Raw genomic sequence first — 26,918 nt, forward strand, 5'->3', positions numbered from 1 at the left:
TGATAAGTGGTAGTATCGTTAAGTTGGCGATTGGCCTCCTCAATGTATTTACTACGGTCCATAACCACAATGGCTCCGCCCTTGTCAGCGGGCTTCATCACCAAATTGTGGTTATGGACGAGGTCATTGAGGGCCTGTACTTCAGCATGTGTCAAATTCATGTTTGAAAAATCTGTCTGTGAGTCTTTGAGTAATTCAATGTCACGTTTAACAAATTGACAGTATGTATCATAACCGCAGGAGTCAATAGACGGCTGGAACCGGCTAGGAATACATAGATCAAAATCAGAAAAGTTAAAGCAATCAGATTGTGGAACATTAGATGGCACAAATGGGTTATCTCTCACTGGATGTTGGGAAAACCAAACTTTCAGCCTGATCTTCCTGAAAAATTGCAATAAATCAAGCTCCAATTGGAACCAATCTGTCTGATTAAATGGACAGTAGTTTAAACCTTTAGCTAAGAGTGTCAATTGATCAGGTGTCAATACAATAGAAGATATATTTACCGTTGATGGAGTTTCTATTTCTTTTTGAATGACAGCTTGGTTTGAGTTGGCTTGGGGTTCCTCTGTGCACGAGTTTTGACGGAGCCGTCTGTGTCTACGGCCTCCCCGCCTGGTGGATTTCCTTCGGTGTGTTGACCTATACCTAAAAAATTAGGGTTAGTATTATCCAAAGCATTAGTATTAGAGGTAGCATTATCAGAGTCCACTTTAGAGTCCTTAATTTTGCGGAATCTCTTTTGAGAGGAGTTATCGCCCCATATGTAGATGCGTCCTGTCGTGTAATCGGTATTGTCTCTATGCCACTTATGGCGTTTGGTTGTTTCTTGTTCAGATTTAAACTTCTGAAGAAATGTCGCTTGTTTATCTACAGTCTTAGAAAGGTCTTCCTCGGTGCAAATAGAGCGTAAGGTGTCAGTAATAATGGCAATCCTGGCCTGTGTATCCTTGGCGTCTTTTTGAAGGAACTCCATGTTTAGCAACATTAGATCAAAGGAATATTTGTTAGAAATAAGTTCAAATTTAGACCTGTATTCCAGATCCTGGGAATAAACCACAGTTTTTTACACTCAAACTACTTTTGTGTGCTGCGGCATCCTCCCTAGATGACTGACTTGCCTTGACCAGGCTCTTTCCGCCGCTTGCACCAGCACTATGATACAATAGGACGTGCTGCTCCAATCTGGTTTTTGTTGTATTGAGTTGGTCGCTGGAGCGTGCACCCGCCACTATGGATTCCTCATCACCTGATACTGCTACAGTGATTCCTGCTAATATCTTTTCCTACTCTACGGGTGACATCGATAGAATTCTGGGCCACATCAATGGAGACGCTGGATTTTTACGTACACCTTCCCTGGTGGACTTACAGCGGCAATACATCAATGAGACAAAGCGACTGACTACATTAAATCTACATCTAACCACCTTATGCGAATACTTCAGATCCCAACGCATTCCACATGGACTCCGCTATCAACCTAGAGACAACGCTTACTCCCAGGATGTGGAATACAGGTCTAAATTTGAACTTATTTCTAACAAATATTCCTTTGATCTAATGTTGCTAAACATGGAGTTCCTTCAAAAAGACGCCAAGGATACACAGGCCAGGATTGCCATTATTACTGACACCTTACGCTCTATTTGCACCGAGGAAGACCTTTCTAAGACTGTAGATAAACAAGCGACATTTCTTCAGAAGTTTAAATCTGAACAAGAAACAACCAAACGCCATAAGTGGCATAGAGACAATACCGATTACACGACAGGACGCATCTACATATGGGGCGATAACTCCTCTCAAAAGAGATTCCGCAAAAATAAGGACTCTAAAGTAGACTCTGATAATGCTACCTCTAATACTAATGCTTTGGATAATACTAACCCTAATTTTTTAGGTATAGGTCAACACACCGAAGGAAATCCACCAGGCGGGGAGGCCGTAGACACAGACGGCTCCGTCAAAACTCGTGCACAGAGGAACCCCAAGCCAACTCAAACCAAGCTGTCATTCAAAAAGAAATAGAAACTCCATCAACGGTAAATATATCTTCTATTGTATTGACACCTGATCAATTGACACTCTTAGCTAAAGGTTTAAACTACTGTCCATTTAATCAGACAGATTGGTTCCAATTGGAGCTTGATTTATTGCAATTTTTCAGGAAGATCAGGCTGAAAGTTTGGTTTTCCCAACATCCAGTGAGAGATAACCCATTTGTGCCATCTAATGTTCCACAATCTGATTGCTTTAACTTTTCTGATTTTGATCTATGTATTCCTAGCCGGTTCCAGCCGTCTATTGACTCCTGCGGTTATGATACATACTGTCAATTTGTTAAACGTGACATTGAATTACTCAAAGACTCACAGACAGATTTTTCAAACATGAATTTGACACATGCTGAAGTACAGGCCCTCAATGACCTCGTCCATAACCACAATTTGGTGATGAAGCCCGCTGACAAGGGCGGAGCCATTGTGGTTATGGACCGTAGTAAATACATTGAGGAGGCCAATCGCCAACTTAACGATACTACCACTTATCAAGTCCTCAAGAATGACCCAACTAAACGTATCTCCGCAGTAGTCAAGACGATGCTGGATCACGCTCTAGAACAATGCTTGATTGATAAAACACTACATGATTTTTTGTATATTGAATATCCTATTACACCAATTTTGTACCTTCTACCGAAGATTCATAAGTCTTTGGAAAACCCCCCCGGAAGACCAATTGTCTCAGGGCGGGGTTCAATCACAAGTAATCTATCTATCTTTGCCGATCAGGTCTTGCGCCCATATGCCATGCGCGCAAGATCTTATCTGCGAGATACTTCTGATTTTCTCAAAAAGATTTCTGACATGCAAATCCCTGAAGGGGCCTTTGTTGCAACCCTCGACGTGGTCAGCCTGTACACCTCCATCCCTCATGATGGGGGTGTACAGGCTGTCAGATCCATGATAGAACCAGATTATTCACCTTCACAGGTCGAATTCATTATTGAGTTACTATACACTATCTTACGTAACAATTATTTTTTGTTTAACGATACCTTTTACCTCCAGACCACCGGCACCGCCATGGGCACGAATGTGGCGCCTACGTACGCCAACGTGTACATGGCGGTGCTGGAGGAGGACCTTGTCTATGTGTCCCACCACTCCGATAATTTATTGGGGTGGTGGAGATACATAGACGACGTCTTCCTGGTCTGGAAGGGCACGGAAGACTCTCTATATTTGCTTTCCATCACTTTTTGAATTCTATAGATGTGCATATTAAATTTACGTTAACTCACTCACAAAATTCCGTTAACTTTTTAGACACATTAGTTTCTATTCAGGACGGAAGACTTGTAACTAATTTATACGTTAAACCCACCGACACCAACTCCATGCTACATTTCAGGAGCAATCACCCTCGCCCAATGGTGCGTTCGCTGCCGGCAAGTCAAATGCTGCGGGCACGCCGCATCATTGAGCGGGATGAGGAAGCCGAATTAGCATTGGATAAGATGGTGAACAACTTTCTTCAACGCGGTTATCCGCCACGATTATTAAAAGATAGCAAGAAAAAAGTGATGGAAATGAACAGACATAATCTTATACATGAGTCCAGAAACCGCTCATCTAGCTCTAGAATCGCTTGTGTTACAACATTTAGTTCACACTCCAGCCAATTAGCTAGAATTATCAATCGACATTGGAAAATTCTACAAGAAAGCTTCCCGAATATCCCTGAGCTTGGGAGGCCTCCTCTAATGTCTTATAGGAGGTCAAGCAACCTCAGGGATAGACTTGTGAAGACGGACATATCAAGATGTATTTCGACACAACGGTATCTAACCGTACAAAATAAGGGGTCATATCCCTGTTGCCAGTGTATCAATTGCCCACAGATGTTGAAGGGACCCCAGTTTATACATCCTGTCACCGGCAAGATTCATAAATTGAAACACTACTTAACGTGTACCTCGACATTTGTCATCTATATCCTGGTATGCCCATGTGGTCTCATCTATGTGGGTGAGACCACGTGGGATTTCAAAACTCGCATTAACCACCATAGATATACGGTTCGCAAAAAACGACTTGACTTGCCGGTGGCTAAACATTGTACAGAAAAAGGCCACTCGGAATGGGATCTGAAGTTTGTCCTGGTGGATCATGTCCCCCCATTAAAGAGGGGGGGGGCGACCGCACCAGTAAACTTAAGAAACTGGAACTTAAATGGATCTTTGAGACACAAGCCCTCAAACCCAGGGGGCTAAATGTAGATTTTACCATTACGCCTCAAATTTACAATGCATAACATTGGTGTCAGAATGAATTGATGTATTCTTTGAGTAGGGTAGTGACCGTTCACATACATTACTCTAAATACAATTTAATACTATTATGTTCTTTTAATAAAACGTTTTTTTCTTTTCTCTTTTTTTTCAGATAATTTTGGGAACAAGGTGGCCGCAGATACTCCTACCTACAATCTCTTAAATGTGACATGTATAGAAAATTACTAGAGATTTTGTCTTTGCTGCCATGGTAAAAAATAAATGCTACATCGCTTCACTACTAGCGTATTTTTCACATATTTGTATTTATCTACAACCTTTTTTTTTTTTCTAATATCTGAACACATTCTCTTTTCTTCACACTATATTCCTTATTTTTCATTTTTTTATATATTGTTTATATATTTTATTTTGGCTTCATTCACTTATTATTTATTTATCAATTATTTGCCATTATCACTCTTCATTTTTTGTGATTCATTTTGTTTTTGTCTTTCTTTATATACTTTATTTCTTTATTTATTTATTTATTTATTTTACTTACTTTATTCATGTATTTTATTTTTATTTATTTTTTTAATTTTATTTTTATTTTTTCAATTTTAATTTTTCTTATTTTGATTTTACTCCAACTTGGATTTATTCCAGTGAGCATTAATTTATAATGTTTATATAGATGGCACTAAATACTTTCTGGTACCCGTGCTCAGTGAGTGATAGATGATCGCGGGGCTGCCCTGGGTAAAATACCCACCTCCATAAGCCTACCACCATGGACCCGAGCTGACATATGCTGCAGACGGGGACCTCGTGGTGACTCTCCCATTTATTTGGGACGAGCAGGGGCAGTCGAGGGGCTTGGGCGAACAATAGCCCGATGTGTGTGACATTTATGTGTGGAGCCGGGATTACTGCCTTGACTGCACCAAGTCTTATATCCATCATTTCACTTTACTGTTTCATTATTTTTATTTATTATTCTTTTATTATTTAATATTTATTATTATTTAGTATTTATTAACTTTTTCATTATTTTTATTTTTTTATTATTTTTTTTTTTTTTTATTATTTAATGTTTATTATTATTTAGTATCTATTAACTTTATTCTTTTTTATTTTTTAATTTTATCTATTTTTTATTTTTTATTTGCTCTATTCACACCACACTCCTTTACCTTATCACTTTCTATGCTTCACTCACACACTCTATTCACACCCACACATTTGGTTCTTCATTTATTGTATCCATGCACCTTAATCATATACACACTGCCTGTGATCAGATGTACGCCTTCTTTTCTGTGCCGCACCTAAGATCATTTCAACACATATTCAGACCGTGCGGCCGCGACTTGGTTGGGCGCGCCTCGGATCACGCCGTTTGACTGCCCGGTCTTCCCTTACATGTCATGGCAGCATTGACACTCTTCTCCTTGTGCGCACTCGCAGACTAGGGAGTGGTCACGTGACGCCCAGGTCATGTGACGTGGGGCAGTCATTGGGCCGCTCCTGGCGTTCTGAGCGCGCGGAGACATGTACTTTACAACCGGACTCTACTGTTACCCATAGCAACGATGACTCTACACATAGAGACAGGTACGATGGGTGCGACCACCTTGCCCCCGCCTTGCTTGTTTATTAATTATCCGATTCACCTGTTGTAATTATTGTTAAAATGTCATTTCTACAATATGTGTAGCTTTTTCATATGTAATTTAATTTTAATATATCACTGGGCACTTGTGCAATATTGTCATTATAGTGGTCGAAGTGACCCTATATCTTAAATGCACCTTTTGTAACTTCCTTTCACTAATTGATGTACCACCTACTTGATTGATGTGTTTGTTCATTTACACATAAATACTTTGTATGGTCACTATTGTGTTGCTTGAAAAAGGCTGCACTGGCAGCTGAAACGTCGCTTGCTTGTATTTTCATGGAATAAACCACTGTTTTTTACACTCAAACTACTTTTGTGTGCTGCGTCATCCTCCATATATATATATATATATATATATATATATATATATATATATATATATTTCATTTCAATCATTTGGTATTTTAGGCTTTAACATGGCTGCCAGGATGAAATTACGCAACATATTTAAACCCCCCCTTAATTTCCTTGAGTCACCAGGAAACTGATTCACCCGACATGAAGAAGAGGTAAAGTGCTCCCCACCATCACACTCTGGAGAACATACCTTTAATTTAAAATAAATAGACTACAAATTGTGTGTACTTTTACGACACATAACCAGTGTGCAAACATAATTATGCAATTTTACTTCCAGTGTATTAACGTGTCAATACTGGTTGTAAACCATTAATGAATATGTACAAATGATAGCCACAATTTTTTAGATGACCACGGTAGGAAAAAATGTCTCGACCATTGAACCAAGAAACTCAGCTGCCAGTCTGGAACCTCTAGTCTGGCACTCAGATGTAATGTCCCAAGCTTCTAATTTTTACTTTTGTTACAATTCAGTTATTATTACTTAGAATTACATTATGACCTTGGATTGGTACAAACTACTTATGAGATTTTGATAATAAACTTTCACAAAGTGCTGAAAAGAAAAATATTTACATAAGCCTGCAGATGTGAGAATCAAGTTCTCCCCTTTTTTTAAATTTTTTTTTTATACAGCTCCTTCATCAGAAATTATTTAGGGAAAATATATATTACAATGTACCTCTATTTTTGCCTCACACACTTATTTCCATTGTGTCCACGGGACAGCACAGTTTAGTACAGTCAGACAAAGAATATACTTATAGAGGCCCACCTTAGGCAGTCAGATGAAGTCTACTAACATTCTCTGAGACAGGCAAGATGTTTTGGAGTGTGTTGGTAGGGTACCTTTATTTTTACCTAAGTCATAACGGATGCAAATAATGAAGTCTGTATAAACTCTCTTCTTGCCTTGTTGAATCCTGAGGCCACCCAATATATGGACATACTACTGGATATACTACACACATCCCTTCTGTTTAGCGTATGAGGCCACATATGTTAACATGGGGTACAAGACTGCTGGCACACACAGTTTCTTACCAACTTTTCAGATGCCGTCTTTGTCCTGTACCACCTCTCTTCTTCTTCCATTGGTCTCTCTCGGTTCCTGCAAGTGACCTAACTAGAAAAATCCACACTCCCCATCTACCTGTACACTTTGTACCATAGTTGTGGGGAGATGGCAGCCTCCATAACCATTCAGTCCCCTTGGCTTTTGGGGCTGCTTCCTTCATGTTGGTTTTATTTTTACGATGGCCACTTCCTCTGGCCTCTATCGCATTTGAACACTTGAATTGCCAACTACAGATTGGTTCGCCCCAGGATTAAAAAAAAAAACTTCTAACTTTAATAGGCCCATACTTGTGGGCGGTAATAAAACTGTACCCATACTAATTGTCATACCTTCAAATATCTTACATGTATTAGTGAATATCTTCAACTCTACTTCTCTGAACCACTGCTCAGATTGAGTGGTTTATTGTTGTAGAACTTCACTCTGCGTGTGGTCACCATATATCCTGTCTGATGTTTTACATCTTTACATTACTTGTCCAAACTTGCATTTATAACTCAGCATTAACCATGGATTCCCTGATTTTTTTTTTTTTTTTTACATAGCTCTACAATTCTTAACCTCATAAATTCAAAACAATTTTAATCATAATCTGAGAGTAGCAAAGCTGACAAAAGGGGAAGGAGAAAGAGAGGAAAAGATATTTTATATATCATTATAAGGTTATCCATTCAAAATTGGTAGTATTCAAATAAATGCAACATAGAAAGTATAAGTATATCACATTGTATATGCAGGTCCTATAAACATATTCAGTTTATATATACATTGTCTTCAAGTGTGATATTTTTTTTTTTTTTAGAAGAGGAGGCTGTCAACCTTCCTGTAATCCCCACCTTACTCCTCCCAGACCTCTGTCACCAGTCACCGCCTCTTTGAGTCTGGCCCTCTGCTTTTCCAAAAACTAGATCATTTCTCAAAAACCTTTCAGTGTCCAGCATGTCACTGGATTTCTGTGCTACTATACAACAAGAGACATACAAGACACATGTAACATGTAACAATACCGACATACAAAACACACAGGGCCCACATAACACACATGGCCTACATTCACACAAAAAAAATGCAAAAGAAAATATTATGTAGAGCTCTTTTGGGGGAAGAAGGAAAAAATTAGCTGATTTTAAACATTTATCAATTGAATAGTGATCACTTTTTCCTTTTGTCTCATTTTATTTTTCTTGCCCAAACTTCTTCCCTTTTTACTCCTGTAATATAATCAGCCAATTAATTGCATTTTCTGATACATTTCTTTTTTTGGCATGGCATCCATCCGTGTAACTGTAAAGACAAGGAAATTAATGAAATATCATTAAACGGTTCAATTAATACCACGTGGATATCCTCCTCCTCCAACACCAAAATTCATTACAACACAAACAACTTCATAGAGGAAATATTCACTGGTCATTCCCCATACATTCCTGATTCATCAATACACATAACACATGTGCAACATACTTTCTATCACAAGAACCCTTTATGAACATCATCACATGAGTACATACACCCAACTTTCCCAGAGACCTAACAAATTATCTGCATTCCATTCACTCATCTCCCTCATTGATACAGGGGACCCCCAAGTTTCCCCCCCTAACACCTTTAGTACTTTCCAGAACAAAGGACTAAAGGATTAACACTGTTTCATCGCTTCAACACATTTATTGGACTTTCTACATTCCTGTACCATGATCTCACGTACACAAACACTTCCAGCTCTGCTCAACTGGCTCCTTGAGTCTGTGTCTTCAGCAGCATCATCCTCCTAAACAGAAGAAGTCAGCTTTTTCATTTCTCTTTGCTTTTCAGCACATGACTGTATACAAATATTGTATATAACACTGCTGTATATCCATACCATTAACCATCAGTATATTCCAAACTTTCAACTAACTTAATTTTCACATACTTTTCCCTTCACAAATCACCTACTTTTTCACCAAAATATTGAATCTCTATTTCTGACAAGAATCTCTCTAATCCATCAAACTATTTACAACAATCTGTTCCCACCACTTGCACACACCGGACCAAAAACACCAATTTCCTCAACACAAAGCACACAGCCATTTGTCCACTCAAACCACCATCTAACAAAACTACCAAGGAACATTCTTAAGGGGACACTAAGGCAATTAATCCTACTCAACAACTTAATTTACCTCAACACAGACACACTTCTCACACAGCCATACATCCTTCCCTTCACACAGTCACCCAAAAAAAAAAAAAACAGTGGATTGGCCCAAAAATGTATACTAAAACACCAAACAAAAGAGGGTGTCAACGTGACATCCACCGTTTGTATGATGCCACTATAATCTGCTACTCTTGTGCATTACCAATATCAATAACACTTTCTCCAATACTGTCTGAAGCTATTAGTAATGCCATCCTCCAATACGTTAAAAGGTACTGGCCAATACTATCTGAAGCTATCGCCTTGTGTGACATCCAGAAAAGTTATTGTGCCCACGTACAGCCCAGAAAAAGATATTAGAGAACCTAGAACTCAAAAATCTTCAGCACTTATCTCCCTCAGCCTAAATCCACTAAATTAAAAAGTCAAAAATTTTATTAAATCCGGACTATCAGCAAAGAAAAAAACTGGATTTTTCAAAGACTCAAAAACCATTCTCCTGTTTACATTATGAAACGGATCTGACCTTGTTACAGCACACCTTATCTGCTTCTCAGAGGAATTTACAGCCCAAGGAATAGAGAAAAAAAATTGTTATTATAAGCCTACAAACTTGTGGCAAAGGAAAAATCTCTGCTTTTTCCTTCTAAGCCTATTTAAAGCGGCAGTCAATCACAAGCGACATCTCTGTAAGAGTTAAATCCTAGAGGGTCGACTTAGGCCGTCCAGACTTCCCACAGAAACTACCCAAAAATACAAGCAAGGCTACAGATTTATAAAAAATCAGCAGACTTACCGTGTTTTCAGTGGGGTTGATCGCTCCCCTAGTTTGGGTAATAATGGGTTGCCTCGGGCAGCTCAAAGTGTCGCTCCACTGGATCCGTATCTTCCCTCGAGCGTGGTTCCGCCATCCTGCGCTGCCACCAACTGTTGGGGATAGATTAAGGTGCGGCCTTAATCTGTGAGTGACTACCGCTGTACTAATTTCCGAAATAAGAAAATTAACACCACGCCAGGTTGGTATGGGTCCTCTCCTCGGTACCCCAGGGAGTTCTGTTTATTTCAGGAAGTAAATTTGTTTTTTACAAACTGAGAAAAAGGGGAGGGTGAAAGGTAAAATTATGCATCGTTCTATATGCTGATTGGTCATTTGAGAGTGGTGTAGCATAAATCATTATCTTGCAAGTCCTCATAGCTTAAGTTTTCAGCATCTTTCCACAAAGTCCAATGTTTAGATGTCTTGTATCCATAGTCTCCATCTCAAGGCTCTAGTCTTAGTTACAGACAAAGCGATAAGATGAAATGTTCTGCATTTAGCATTCTGATGTATCTGGGTTAAAGGGTATGGGAACAGATATTTTTCCAGCAGCAATGGCTTTTAAATATTAATATATATTAGTCATTAAAAACATAAGGGTCCTCCCTATCAGTATTATTAGTAAGTACAAACTGAAGCCCTTCTGTTACAAAATTCCTAAGCTCTGCTGAAATTTCTGTAGATTGTAAATACTCTTTTATAGCCTGTACATCCGCATCATGTGGGATGCGGGTGTACAGGCTATCTACATCTATTGAACATAACTTAAATTCACTCTCCCATTGAATATCTTTGACCAGGTTAAGTAAATGGCTTGTGTATTTAATATAGGATGGGATGGAGGATAAGAGGGGATTTAACAACCAGTCGATGTATCGGGCTAAGTACTCTGTCACTGAGCCAATCCCCACCACTGTGGGTCTACCAGGGGGTCGGCTCAGTGGCTTATGCACTTAAGGCAGATGTTACCACCTAGCAGGTTTGGGTGATTACGGCATTAATCTCTCTGCTGTTTTCCTTGAGAGAATACCCTTCTCCACATATGTGTAGAGAAAGGACCTCAGGTTTTTTTTAAATCCTATATGTCGGGTTGGCTGCAAGGGTGGTGTATGTCGCTCTGCCAGCTATCTTGCGGCTTCTTCTTCAGATTAGTTTGTTTCTTGAACGACCATATTACCACCCTTGTCGGCTCTAATGACTATTAGATCTTCTCTCTTTCTCAGGGAATTCATGGCCTTCAGCTCTGACGAGGTGAGATTGAGAACCGGTAGGGGATATAATATAGATTTTATATCCCTAGAAACAGCCTTAGAAAAAAGGTCTAGGTTACTACCTTGAGGAATTGGAGGGGAAAATTTAGATAATTTCCCTTTTGTAAATCTCCTAAATTCTTGGTTACCTGTGAGACCTTCTGATTGGCTATCATCATTGCACTTTCTTTATCACACTCATTAAATTTGCTGGGAAAGAAGCCAAGAGAGACTATTTCAATAGGCTGTTCACCATCTAGCATATTATTCTCTTGTGCAGATTTATTAGAGAAAAACATACAAAGTAATGTCTCTCATAGATTTAGCCAAGTCAACCTCATATTGTACTTCATCAAATTTTTCTTTTATGCCGAAATTAAGTCCTTTGGATAGTAGGCAGGTAGTGTCTCTTCATCTAGAGGGTCGTTGGTCAGATTGATCACATTGGATTTTAATTCAGTGGTCTCCAGGCAGGTGCTTTGCGTTTCTTCTGATCTTGTACTATAGACTCCTTTGCTTTGTTTATTTCTTCTCCCTCTTCTCGTGCTCTTCTTTCTTCTTCTAAAGGGACTATTGATGAATATGCTTGTTGCTTCTCACTTCCAGGCTCTTTAATGTTAGAATGGGGACTTCCATTGGGGTTGTTTTATAGATTTTTCGTTTAGAGGACATTTTCTTTTTGTTACCCCTGGCAACGTCATGGTCCAATGTTAATCCTTTCAGTTGCCTAGAGAAAATGTGATCTGTATCACAGTCTTTTTTGTCCCTTTATACATTTATCGTGTTTGTTGGTCTTAACTTCTTTCTGAACAGTTACCAATTTAGACTCCAGTTAGACTCCGATTGTTCCGGGGATGTTCTGGAGAGATATTCAATTTTGCATTTTGACAGTTCTTCGGAGACTCTGTCATATTCGATTTTATTATGAGTGAGACCTATTTGTAGCAACTTCTGTGTGTGCTCGTGGTGTGCTTATTTCCATTCATTGACAAAAACCGCATCATCTTGAAATATTGCAGGAGATTTATAAACCCTGAGTCCTCTTGGAACTCTATCACAATGCACATAGGACTGAAGAGAATTTATGGTCCAAAAAAGTGCTATCTCTTTTGATGTTTTACGGAATTGCTGGATCCAGAACACATACCTATCAGATCCCACAAAAAAATATATTATTATGTTATATGTATATTATGTTGTATGATATTGTTACGCCTAGCGCTCCGGGTCCCCGCTCCTCCCCGGAGCGCTCACGGCGTCTCTCTCCCTGCAGCGCCCCGGTCAGTCCCGCTGACCGGGAGCGCTGCACTGACATGGCCGTCGGGGATGCGATTCGCACAGCGGGACGCGCCCGCTTGCGAGTCGCATCCCAGGTCACTTACCCGTCCCGGTCCCCTGCTGTCATGTGCTGGCGCGCGCGGCTCCGCTCTCTAGGGCGCGCGCGCCAGCTCTCTGAGACTTAAAGGGCCAGTGCACCAATGATTGGTGCCTGGCCCAATTAGCTTAATTGGCTTCCATCTGCTCCCAGACTATATCTGCTCACTGCCCCTGCACTCCCTTGCCGGATCTTGTTGCCTTGTGCCAGTGAAAGCGTTTAGTGTGTCCAAAGCCTGTGTTACCTGAACTTCTGCTATCCTCTTGACTACGAACCTTGCCGCCTGCCCCGACCTTCTGCTACGTCTGACCTTGCCTCTGCCTAGTCCTTCTGTCCCACGCCTTCTCAGCAGTCAGCGAGGTAGAGCCGTTGCTAGTGGATACGACCTGGTTGCTACTGCCGCAGCAAGACCATCCCGCTTTGCGGCGGGCTCTGGTGAACACCAGTAGCCTCTTAGAACCGGTCCACTAGCACGGTCCACGCCAATCCCTCGCTGACACAGAGGATCCACTACCTGTAAGCCGAATCGTGACAGATATGTTGTCTGTAGGTAACATGTTGTGTGTATGTAGTATGTATACAATCCCGTACAGCAGTGTTTCTCAATTCCAGTCCTCAGGGCTCCCTAACAGGTCATGTTTTCAGGATTTCCTTAGTCTTTCACAGGTGACATAATTATGGTCAGTGAATCAGGCATCACCACAATTATATCACCTGTGAAAGACTAAGGGAATCCTGAAAACATGACCTGTTAAGGGGCCCTGAGGACTGGAATTGAGAAACACTGCTGTACAGGAAGAAATAGATGACACATCGCAACATGGATGGAATGAAGGCTTTTATTCACTTACGTAAGACAGGATAGTGACAACGGTGTGAAAGAAGGGAGCAGACTAATTGGAACAACGTCCGTTTCGCGGCTACCTGCCACTTCTACTGGTTCTTGCAAGTATACTTCAGAGCACACCTCTTAAAAGCAGTGGGCGGTATAGAGGTGGAGGTTAATTAACCCTTGGAAGTGTTACTTGTGGAGATTCCAGTGTACAATTTCTTAAACCACCAAAGAGAGAGTTAAAAAATAATAATAGTAAAAGACAGGGATCACAATACATACAACCCTATAGTAGAGAAACATTTAAGTAATAAATTCCACATATTAAGTACTCATGCAGGTACAAAAAATGTCTATCAAAATATCTGGAAAAGAGAATGTATATAGATGATAACATTAGAAACTGTTTATTCATTGAACATGCTTAAGTCACTCCTTTCGTTCAGGCCCAGGGGACCAAGTGCCTGGGTCCGGATTATCAAAGAGGTTTCTTGTTTTAATAGTGCTGCATTCACATGACCACCGTCCAGCTGAGTGTGAATATGAACTAATCCGATAAACTGTAATTGGGAAGTATAGCCAGCATGGCATTTGTGCATATGATGGATTAACTATGGGGATCCCTTGCCAGTGGTTACAGATCCCACATGTTCGGCAAAACGTACATACAACGGTCTAATCGTCTTACCAATATAGAAGAAATCGCAGCATTCTGTATGTAAGGAGTGGTATGAAAGCCAGTGTGAACGATGCCATAGTGTGTGATGATTCTGAGGATGTGGAATCACTGTGGGTAGAATTACAAAAGGAGGGAAATACTGAAAAAATATTTGGTGTAATCTACAGACCCCCTAATATCACTGAAGAGATAGAAGGTCGGCTGTATAAACAAATAGAGAGTGGTAATAATGGGAGATTTTAACTATCCAGATATAGATTGGGGCCGAGGGCTGACTAAAACTACAAAGGGGAGAAAATTCCTAAATTCCTAAATTTTATGGGCCAGTTTGTGGAGGACCCAACAAGAAGTGATGCCTTGTTGGATCTGATCATTTCCAACAATGCAGAGCTGGTGGGTAATGTAACTGTGCGGGAAAACCTTGGTAATAGCGACCACAATATAGTTACTTTTGACTTAAAATGTAGAAAACAAAGACAGACGGGGAAGGCAAAAACATATAACTTTAAAAAGGCAAATTTCCCTGGGCTGAGAGCTGCACTACAGGACATAGACTGGGGGGAGGTGTTCTCAAATACTGATACAGAAGGTAAATGGGACATCTTTAAATCAACTCTAAATAACTATACAGCTAAATATATACCAAAGGGGAACAAATATAAACGATTAAAACTAAATCCTACATGGCTGACAAATGATGTTAAAAGAGCAATAAACAACAAAAAAAAATAGCCTTCAAAAAATTCAAATCTGATGGGTCAGCTATAACATTTAAACAGTACAAGGAGCTTAATAAAATCTGTAAAAATGTAATAAAAACAGCAAAAATTCAAAATGAGAGACAGGTGGCCAAAGAAAGCAAAACTAATCCAAATTTTTTTTTTTTAGATATATGAATATAAAAAAAACCAAGGACAGAGCATGTAGGACCCCTTAATAATGATAATGGGGAGGTTGTCACGGGCGATCAAGAGAAGGCGGAGCTACTGAATGGGTTCTTTAGTTCTGTATACACTATGGAAAAAGGAGCTGACATTGGCCAGGTCAGTGCTGGCAAAACATCATGTAATGTACTGAACTGGCTTAATGTAGAGATGGTACAAGGTAAGTTAAGTAAAGTAAATGTAAGCAAATCTCCAGGGCCGGATGGACTACACCCAAGAGTTCTTAGAGAGGTAAGTTCAGTAATATCTGTACCCTTGTTCATGATATTTAGAGATTCTCTGGGGTCTGGTATTGTGCCAAGGGACTGGCGCAAGGCTAATGTGGTACCAATCTTCAAGAAGGGCTCTAGGTCTTCGCCAGGCAATTATAGACCGGTAAGTCTAACGTGCATTGTGGGTAAATTGTTTGAAGGACTTATAAGGGATTACATACAGGAATACATAGCGGATAATAGTATTATAAGTTATAGCCAGCATGGGTTTACTAAGGACAGAAGTTGTCAAACCAATCTAATTTGCTTTTATGAAGAGGTGAGTAGAAGCCTTGACAGAGGAATGGCTGTGGATATAGTGTTTCTGGATTTTGCCAAAGCGTTTGATACTGTCCCTCACAGACGTCTGACAGGTTAGTTAAGGTCTTTGGGCTTGGAAACTTTAATTTGTAACTGGATTGAACACTGGCTCATGGATCGTACGCAGAGAGTGGTGGTCAATGATTCATACTCTGATTGGTCCCCGGTAATTAGTGGTGTACCCCAAGGTTCAGTACTGGGCCCGCTGTTGTTTAATTTATTTATCAATGATATAGAGGATGGTATTAACAGCTCTGTTTCTATCTTTGCAGATGACACCAAGCTTTGTAGCATGGTACAGTCTATAGAGGATGTGCATAAGTTACAAGATGACTTGGATAGACTAAGTGTCTGGGCATCCACTTGGCAAATGAGGTTCAATGTGGATAAATGTAAAGTAATGCATCTGGGTACTAAGAACATGCATGCATCGTATGTCTTAGGGGGGATTAAACTGGCAGAGTCACTGGTAGAGAAGGATCTGGGTGTACTTGTGGATCACAGACTACAGAATAGCATGTAATGTCAGGCTGCTGCTTCCAAAGCCAGCAGGATATTGTCATGTATAAAAAGAGGCATGGACTCAAGGGACAGGGACATAATACTCCCCCTTTATAAAGCATTGGTACGGCCTCACCTGGAATATGCTGTTCAGTTTTGGTCCCCTGTTCATAAAAGGGACACTGCGGAGTTGGAAAGAGTGCAGAGACGCGCGACTAAACTAATATGGGGCATGGAACATCTTAGCTATGAGGAGCGATTAAAGGAGTTACAATTGTTTAGTCTTGAGAAGAGACGTTTAAGGGGGGATATGATAAACGTATATAAGTATATAAATGGCCCATACAAAAAATATGGAGAAAAACTGTTCCAGGTTAAACCCCCCCCCAAAGGACGAGGGGGCACTCCCTCCGTCTGGAGAAGAAAAGGTTTAGTCTAAAGGGGTGACACACCTTCTTTACCGTGAGGACTGTGAATTTATGGAACGGTCTACCTCAGGAACTGGTCACAGCAGGAAAAATTAACAGCTTTAAAACAGGGTAAGATACATTCCTGGAACAAAATAACATTAATGCTTATGCAAAATGATAAAACTACATCCCTTTCCCTTATCCCCTTACACCCTTCACTTCAATTCCCTGGTTGGACTTGATGGATGTATGTCTTTTTTCAACCATACTAACTATGTATTTTTCAAAATTTTTTCCTTAGGACTGAACATGAAGTAAAAAACAAACCATTTCTCCCCCATTTTATTTGAGGTATCTTGTCCCTTCTGATTGTCCTCCTTTTTCTTTTTTCTTCTTAAAAGATGTTCACGATTTAGGGCACAGCCTTTCTGATAAGAATGCTAAATCAATTCTTCTGGATATTCACGTTCTCGTAACCTATCCATAAGTTGAGACGCCTGTAGATCAAGGGATGTCAAATTGCAGTTCACTCTTCGCAACATGACAAATTGCCGTACGGGAGTGAGCGTTTTATATAGTGTGGATGGTAACTCAAAAGGGAATTCACAGCGGTGTGTTTGCGGTACCCTCTACATTCTGATGTCCCCGTACTGGCATCCAACTCAACGTCTAAGAAGTTTAGTGTCTTACCCCCAAACATGCTAGTAAAAATCATGCTGTGATTATTATTATGGAATCCAACAAACTGATTGAAGGTCTGTGCAGACCCGTCCCATATGACAAACACATCATCAATGTATGTCATATAACAACGTTAGACCCAATAACGCAAAAAATCCCATTAGCCCCAATAACTTAAATAATAACGTTAGACCCAATAACTCAAAAAATCCCATTAGCCCCAATAACTTAAATAGTACAATTATCCCTTATAACTAAAAAAATAACATTAACCCCAATAACTCTGAAAATCCCATTAGTGAGACTATATGTGTAAAACTTCATGGAAATGTAAAGTGTATGTTCACAAATGCCAGAAGCCTAGCAAATAAAATGGGGGAGCTTGAGGCCTTGATACTGGAGGAACATATTGATATAGTTGGGGTCACTGAGACATGGCTGGACTCCTCGCATGACTGGGCCGTTAATCTGCAGGGGTTTACATTGTTTCGCAAGGATAGAATGAACAGAAAAGGTGGTGGAGTCTGTCTGTATGTAAGAAGTGGTATGAAAGCCCGTGTGAACGATGCCATAGTGAGTGATGATTCTGAGGATGTGGAATCATTGTGGGTAGAATTACAAAAGGAGGGAAATATTGAAAAAATTGTATTTGGTGTAATCTACAGACCCCCTAATATCACTGAAGAGATAGGTCAGCTGTATAAACAAATAGAGAGGGCCGCCTGGGCAGGTACAGTGGTAATAATGGGAGATTTTAACTATCCAGATATAGATTGGGGCCGGGGGCTGGCTAAAACTACAAAGGGGAGAAAATTCCTAAATTTATTGCAGGATAATTTTATGGGCCAGTTTGTGGAGGACCCAACAAGAAGTGATGCCTTGTTGGATCTGATCATTTCCAACATCGCAGAGCTGGTCGGTAATGTAACTGTGCGGGAAAACCTTGGTAATAGCGACCACAATATAGTTACTTTTGACTTAAAATGTAGAAAACAAAGACAGACTGGGAAGGCAAAAATATATAACTTTAAAAAGGCAAATTTCCCTGGGCTGAGATCTGCACCACAGGACATAGACTGGGGGGAGGTGTTCTCAAATACTGATACAGAAGGTAAATGGGACATCTTTAAATCAACTCTAAATAACTATACAGCTAAATATATACCAAAGGGGAACAAATATAAACGATTAAAACTAAAACCTACATGGCTGACAAATGATGTTAAAAGAGCAATAAACAACAAAAAAATTGCCTTAAAAAAATTCAAATCTGATGGGTCAGCTATAACATTTAAACAGTACAAAGCGCTTAATAAAATCTGTAAAAATGTAGTAAAAACAGCAAAAATTCTAAATGAGAGACAGGTGGCCAAAGAAAGCAAAACTAATCCCAAATATTTTTTTACATATTTAAATACAAAAAAAACCAAGGACAGAGCATGTAGGACCCCTTAATAATGATAATGGGGAGGTTGTCACGGGCGATCAAGAGAAGGCGGAGCTACTGAATGGGTTCTTTAGTTCTGTATACACTATGGAAAAAGGAGCTGACATTGGCCAGGTCAGTGCTGGTAACACATCATGTAATGTACTGAACTGGCTTAATGTAGAGATGGTACAAGGTAGGTTAAGTAAAGTAAATGTAAGCAAATCTCCATGACCGGATGGACTACACCCAAGAGATCTTAGAGAGGTAAGTTCAGTAATATCTGTACCCTTGTTCATGATATTTAGAGATTCTCTGGTGTCTGGTATTGTGCCAAGGGACTGGCGCAAGGCTAATGTGGTACCAATCTTCAAGAAGGGCTCTAGGTCTTCGCCAGGCAATTATAGACCGGTAAGTCTAATGTGCATTGTGGGTAAATTGTTTGAAGGAGTTATAAGGGATTACATACAGGAATACATAGGGTCTAATTGTATTATATGTGTGAATTCAGGTAGAAAACACCCTATATAGGTGGCTAATTACCACCTATATAGGGTTGGGCTGAGGGGGTGGGGAAGAGTGCAGCACATGTTCAAACAAAAAAAAAAGGGAAGGATAGAAATCACAGTGTGAATTCGGGTAGAAAACAGACATGGCGCACATCTACAATCTTGTATAATGATCTGATTGCTTCTCAGCATAAAATCAAAAACTAACAGGTTGTTAGTATACATTTTTGATCAAAAAGTACAAGCCCACTCGCCACGTCAAGGCCACCTATTCAGAGTGGGTCCCTAACGTCCCTAGCATAAAATGGCGTAGCACTGGGCGGCGACCACCACCGCCGCGACACCAGTGCCCATGGGGGGGGAGTGACCCACTGGCAGAGCGGCCCAATGCCACTCAAACCAGTCAATGGGCCGCACCCGCCCGCAGGCACAGCGCCACGGCAGCTGTATTATAAGTGATAGCCAGCATGGGTTTACTAAGGATAGAAGTTGTCAAACCAATCTAATTTGCTTTTATGGAGAGGTGAGTAGAAGCCTTGACAGAGGAATGGCTGTGGATATAGTGTTTCTGGATTTTGCTAAAGCGTTTGATACTGTCCCTCATAGACATCTGACAGGTAAGTTAAGGTCTTTGGGCTTGGAAACTTTAGTTTGTAACTGGATTGAACACTGGCTCATGGATTGTACCCAGAGAGTGGTGGTCAATGATTCATACTCTGATTGGTCCCCGGTAATTAGTGGTGTACCCCAAGGTTCAGTACTGGGCCCGCTGTTGTTTAATTTATTTATCAATGATATAGAGGATGGTATTAACAGCTCTGTTTCTATCTTTGCAGATGACACCAAGCTTTGTAGCACGGTACAGTCTATAGAGGATGTGCATAAGTTACAAGATGACTTGGATAGACTAAGTGTCTGGGCATCCACTTGGCAAATGAGGTTCAATGTGGATAAATGTAAAGTTATGCATCTGGGTACTAATAACCTGCATGCATCGCATGTCTTAGGGGGGATTAAACTGGCAGAGTCACTGGTAGAGAAGGATCTGGGTGTACTTGTAGATCACAGACTACAGAATAGCATGCAATGTCAGGCTGCTGCTTCCAAAGCCAGCAGGATATTGTCATGTATCAAAAGAGGCATGGACTCAAGGGACAGGGACATAATACTCCCCCTTTAGAAAGCATTGGTACGGCCTCACCTGGAATATGCCATTCAGTTTTGGTCGCCTGTTCATAAAAGGGACACTGCGGAGTTGGAAAGGGTGCAGAGACGCGCGACTAAACTAATATGGGGCATGGAAATCTTAGCTATGAGGAGCGATTAGAGGAGTTACAATTGTTTATTCTTGAGAAGAGACGTTTAAGGGGGGATTTGATAAACGTATATAAGTATATAAATGGCCCATACAAAAAATATGGAGAAAAACTGTTCCAGGTTAAACCCCCCCAAAAGGACGAGGGGGCACTCCCTCCGTCTGGAGAAGAAAAGGTTTAGTCTAAAGGGGCGACATGCCTTCTTTACCGTGAGGACTGTGAATTTCAGGAACTGGTCACAGCAGGGACAATTAACAGCTTTAAAACAGGGTTAGATACATTCCTGGAACAAAATAACATTAATGCTTATGCAGAATTATAAAACTACATCCCTTTCCCTTATCCCCTTACACCCTTCACTTCAATTCCCTGGTTGGACTTGATGGACGTACGTCTTTTTTTCAACCATACTAACTATGTAACTATGTATCTAAGATACATCTTGATGTGACCAGGATATGGGTTACTGCTGGGCAACACCTTCTGTTCCTCAAAATCTGCTAAATATAGATTCACGAAAGTAAGTGCGATGGGTGTGCCCATCTCCGTACCAGCCCTTTGGGCATACCCAAACTGAAAGGCATTGCATTGGAGCACTATCCTCAATAGCTCACAGATAAATTCATGAAAACTGTGTCCTCCACTATTGTCATATTGCAGCTGGTTGCGGATTGCCTGCACACCCGCATCCTGAAGGATGCTGGTGTACAGGCTCTCCACATCCACACTAGCCAACGAAAAAGAGGGGTGCCATGCAAAATTCTCAATGGCTCGCAATAGGTCTCCCATATTCTGGATGTAAGATGGTACATTTTTCAACAGAGGTTGTAATAACCAGTCCAGATATTTTGAGGCTGGTTCAGTGACTGACCCCCTGCCCGCCACAATGTTGTGTAAGTACAATGTTGCCCTCCTTGTTGGCCGGCTGCACCCGTGATGTCAGGGCCCTCATCTACCTGGTGGATCGGCAAAATTTGACCGAAGAGGAAAATAAGGCTCTAAAGTGGTTATGTTCCAAGGGAGACGTTGTAGTAAAGCCAGCCGACAAGGGGGACAACATTGTACATATACCCCTTGAGTACTACCTGGAAGAAGCTCACTGTCAATTTAAGGACCCCCACACATATCAATTCCTTAATTCTGACCCTACTGCAGATTTCACTAACAGACTTAGGAACACATTCATACAGGGGGTGGAACAGGGACATATGTCCAAAAAATTTGCGGAAAAATTGTCACCTTCCCACCCATTAAAACTTTACTGGTATTGGCTCCCTAAGATTCACAAATCGGTTGAACGACCCCTTAGCCACCCGATTGTGGCGGGCAGGGGGTCGGTCATCGAACCAGCCTCAAAATATCTGGACTGGTTATTACGACCTCTGTTGAAAAATGTATTGTCTTACATCCAGGATACGGGAGACCTATTGCAAGCCCACGAGAATTTTGCATGGCACCTCTCTTTTTCGTTGGCTAGTGTGGATGTGGAGAGCCTGTACACCCACATCCCTCAGGATCATGTGCAGGCAATCCGCAACTAGCTGCAATATGCCACTAGCAGGGGACCCAGTTTTCATGAATTCATCTGTGAACTATTGAGGATAGTGCTCCAATGCAATGCCTTTCAGTTTAATAAAAAATGGTATGCCCAAAGGGCTGGTACAGCGATGGGCATGCCTGTAGCACTAACTTTCGCAAATCTATATTTAGCAGATTTTGAGGAACAGAAGGTGTTTTCCAGCAGTAACCCATATGCCAGTCACATCAAGATGTATTTTAGATACATCGATGATGTGTTTGTCATATGGGACGGGTCTGAACAGACCTTCAATCAGTTTGTTGGATTCCTTAATAATAATAACCACAGCATGAGTTTTACTAGCGTGTTTGGGGGTAAGACACTAAACTTCTTAGACATTGAGTTGAATGCCAGTACGGGGACATTAGAATGTGGAGGGTACCGCAAACCCACCGCTGTGAATTCCCTTTTGAGTTACCATAGTTACCATCCACACTATGTAAAATGCTCACTACCGTACGGGCAATTTGTCAGGTTGCGAAGAGTAAACTGTAATTTGACATCCTTTGATCTACAGGCGTCTCAACTTATGGATAGGTTATGAGGACGTGGATATCAAGAAGAATTGATTCAGCACTCTTATCAGAAAGCCCGTGCCCTTAATTGTGAACATCTTTTTAGAAGAAAAAAAGAAAAAGGAGGACAATCAGAGGGGACAAGATACCTCAATAAAATAGGGGAGAAACGGTTTGTTTTTTCCTTCATGTTCAGTCCTATGGAAAAAATTGTGAAAAATGCTGTGTTTAAAAATGTTTTCATTTTCTGGTCCGAGATGAGATTCTTAGGGATATCTGTAAAAAGAAACCGATTGTTACTTCTAAGAAAACCCGTAGCTTGAGAGATGTTCTGGTTAAGGGGCGTTTAGATCTAATGGAAAAAACTGAAAAATGTTGGTTGAACAGTGTGGTTTCCCATGGCAACTACCGGTGGAGTAGCTGCAAATGGTGTGAACGATTGTTGATGAGAATAACAGTAAAACTAGGAGCGGAACACTGGTCGATTAAACAGTTTATTACATGCCGTACGAAATCAGTAGTATATGCTATTAAATGCAGCTGCAATTTCTTCTATATTGGTAAGACGATTAGTCCGTTGTATTTACGATCCGTACATAGACGATTAGACCGTTGTTTTGTCGAACATGTGAGATCTGTAACCACTGGCAAGGGATCCCCATGGTTAATCAACCACATTGCACTTCCCAATTACAGTTTATCGGATTGGTACATATTCACACTCAGCTGGACGGCGGTCATGTGAATGCAGCGCTATTAAAACAAGAAACCTCTTTGATAATCATGACCCAGGCACTTGGTCCCCTGCGCCTGAACGAAAGGAGCGACTTAAGCATGTTCAATGAATAAACAGTTTCTAATGTTATCATCTATATACATTCTCCTTTCTAGATATTTTTTTATCTCTTTTTTTCGGTGGGCTGTTCCTTGGGCCCTCCTGTGATCTTGTTTCCACAGGTTTCCGACGATTGAGCACCTCTGTTCTGGCATGGGGCCTGATGGGGCAACACAGTGAGATCAGCCCCCCCCCCCCCATGCCTCCAGGTATCAGTCCTGTGCAAGATGGTTCAGATGCCGGCTCTGTTGCCTTAGACAACGACCAGGATGTCTCAGTTGACGCCCTTCTAGTCCCTGGTTTCACCATGTTTGGGTGTTCCCCCTGCTTTGGTTGCTGTGCGGGGCGTGTACTTTTTACTTCCATTCATAGTCACCTCTTGGTATCTTTGCCCAGCCCCAGTGTACAGATTTCTGATCTCTTGGGGACACAAATTTGATCCTTCATTCCTCGATATGTTGTTGCAGGGTTCCTGGGGACTACGTCCATCCAGTACTTTGCACCCTTTGCCTTTGGGCGGCATTTCCCTGCTCCTGTAGTGCCTGGCACACTTGACCACCCCCTTTTCACAAGGGGTACGGGGATCAGGGAGCTTGGCATGGTTTTCATTGTGACCAGCCCTTGTTTTCTTCTCCTCTATTGAGGTGGGGTACCTGACTGGGCCCCTATTTTTTTTGCTGAGAGCAATCAGCTGAGCTGAGCACCTTTACAGCCTGGCTCTCCCTGTTTCTTGGTTACATAGTTACATAGTTAGTATAGTTGAAAAAAGACATACGTCCATCAAGTCCAACCAGGGAATTGAAGTGAAGGGTGTAAGGGGATAAGGGGAAGGGATGTAGTTTTATAATTCTGCATAAGCATTAATGTTATTTTGTTCCAGGAATGTATCTAACCCTGTTTTAAAGCTGTTAATTGTTCCTGCTGTGACCAGTTCCTGAGGTAGACTGTTTCATAAATTCACAGTCCTCATGGTAAAGAAGGCTAAACCTTTTCTTCTCCAGACGGAGGGAGTGCCCCCTCGTCCTTTGGGGGGGTTTAACCTGGAACAGTTTTTCTCCATATTTTTTGTATGGGCCATTTATATACTTATATACGTTTATCATATCCCCCCTTAAACGCCTCTTCTCAAGACTAAACAATTGTAACTCCTTTAATCGCTCCTCATAGCTAAGATGTTCCATGCCCCATATTCGTTTAGTAGCACGTCTCTGCACCCTTTCCAACTCCGCAGTGTCCCTTTTATGAACAGGCGACCAAAACTGAACAACATATTCCAGGTGAGGCCGTACCAATGCTTTATAAAGGGGGAGTATTATGTCCCTGTCCCTTGAGTCCATGCCTCTTTTTATACATGACAATATCCTGCCGGCTTTGGAAGCAGCAGCCTGACATTGCATGCTATTCTGTAGTCTGTGATCTACAAGTACACCCAGATCCTTCTCTACCAGTTTAATCCCCCCTAAGACATACGATGCATGCAGGTTATTAGTACCCAGATGCATAACTTTACATTTATCCACATTGAACCTCATTTGCCAAGTGGATGCCCAGACACTTAGTCTATCCAAGTCATCTTGTAACTTATGCACATCCTCTATAGACTGTACCGTGCTACAAAGCTTGGTGTCATCTGCAAAGATAGAAACAGAGCTGTTAATGCCTTCCTCTATATCATTGATAAATAAATTAAACAACAGCGGGCCCAGTACTGAACCTTGGGGTACTCCACTAATTACCGGGGACCAAGCAGAGTACGAATCATTGACCACCACTCTCTGGGTACGATCCATGAGCCAGTGTTCAATCCAGTTACAAACTAAAGTTTCCAAGCCCAAAGACCTTAACTTACCTGTCAGACGTATGTGAGGGACAGTATCAAACGCTTTGGCAAAATCCAGAAACACTATATCCACAGCCATTCCTCTGTCAAGGCTTCTACTCACCTCTTCATAAAAGCAAATTAGATTGGTTTGACAACTTCTATCCTTAGTAAACCCACGTGGCTATCACTTATAATACAATTATCCCCTATGTATTCCTGTATGTAATCCCTTATAAGTCCTTCAAACAATTTACCCACAATGCACATTAGACTTACCGGTCTATAATTGCCTGGCGAAGACCTAGAGCCCTTCTTGAAGATTGGTACCACATTAGCCTTGCGTCAGTCCCTTGGCACAATACCAGACACCAGAGAATCTCTAAATATCATGAACAAGGGTACAGATATTACTGAACTTACCTCTCTAAGAACTCTTGGGTGTAGTCCATCCGGCCCTGGAGATTTGCTTACATTTACTTTACTTAACTTACCTTGTACCATCTCTACATTAAGCCAGTTCAGTACATTACATGATGTGTTACCAGCACTGACCTGGCCAATGTCAGCTCCTTTTTCCATAGTGTATACAGAACTAAAGAACCCATTCAGTAGCTCCGCCTTCTCTTGATCGCCCGTGACAACCTTCCCATTATCATTATTAAGGGGTCCTACATGCTCTGTCCTTGGTTTTTTTGTATTTATATATCTAAAAAAATATTTAGGATTAGTTTTGCTTTCTTTGGCCACCTGTCTCTCATTTAGAATTTTTGCTGTTTTTATTACATTTTTACAGATTTTATTAAGCTCCTTGTACTGTTTAAATGTTATAGCTGACCCATCAGATTTGAATTTTTGGAAGGCTATTTTTTTGTTGTTTATTGCTCTTTTAACCTCATTTGTCAGCCATGTAAGATTTAGTTTTAATCGTTTATATTTGTTCCCCTTTGGTATATATTTAGCTGTATAGTTATTTAGAGTTGATTTAAAGATGTCCCATTTACCTTCTGTATCAGTATTTGAGAACACCTCCCCCCAGTCTATGTCATGTAGTGCAGCTCTCAGCCCAGGGAAATTTGCCTTTTTAAAGTTATATGTTTTTGCCTTCCCATCTGTCTTTGTTTTCTACATTTTAAGTCAAAAGTAACTATATTGTGGTCGCTATTACCAAGGTTTTCCCGCACAGTTACATTACCAACCAGCTCTGCGTTGTTGGAAATGATCAGATCCAACAAGGCATCACTTCTTGTTGGGTCTTCCACAAACTGGCCCATAAAATTATCCTGCAATAAATTTAGGAATTTTCTC

Source organism: Hyla sarda, chromosome 8 (genome assembly GCF_029499605.1).
Source record: "Hyla sarda isolate aHylSar1 chromosome 8, aHylSar1.hap1, whole genome shotgun sequence".
Lineage (NCBI taxonomy): Eukaryota > Metazoa > Chordata > Amphibia > Anura > Hylidae > Hyla > Hyla sarda.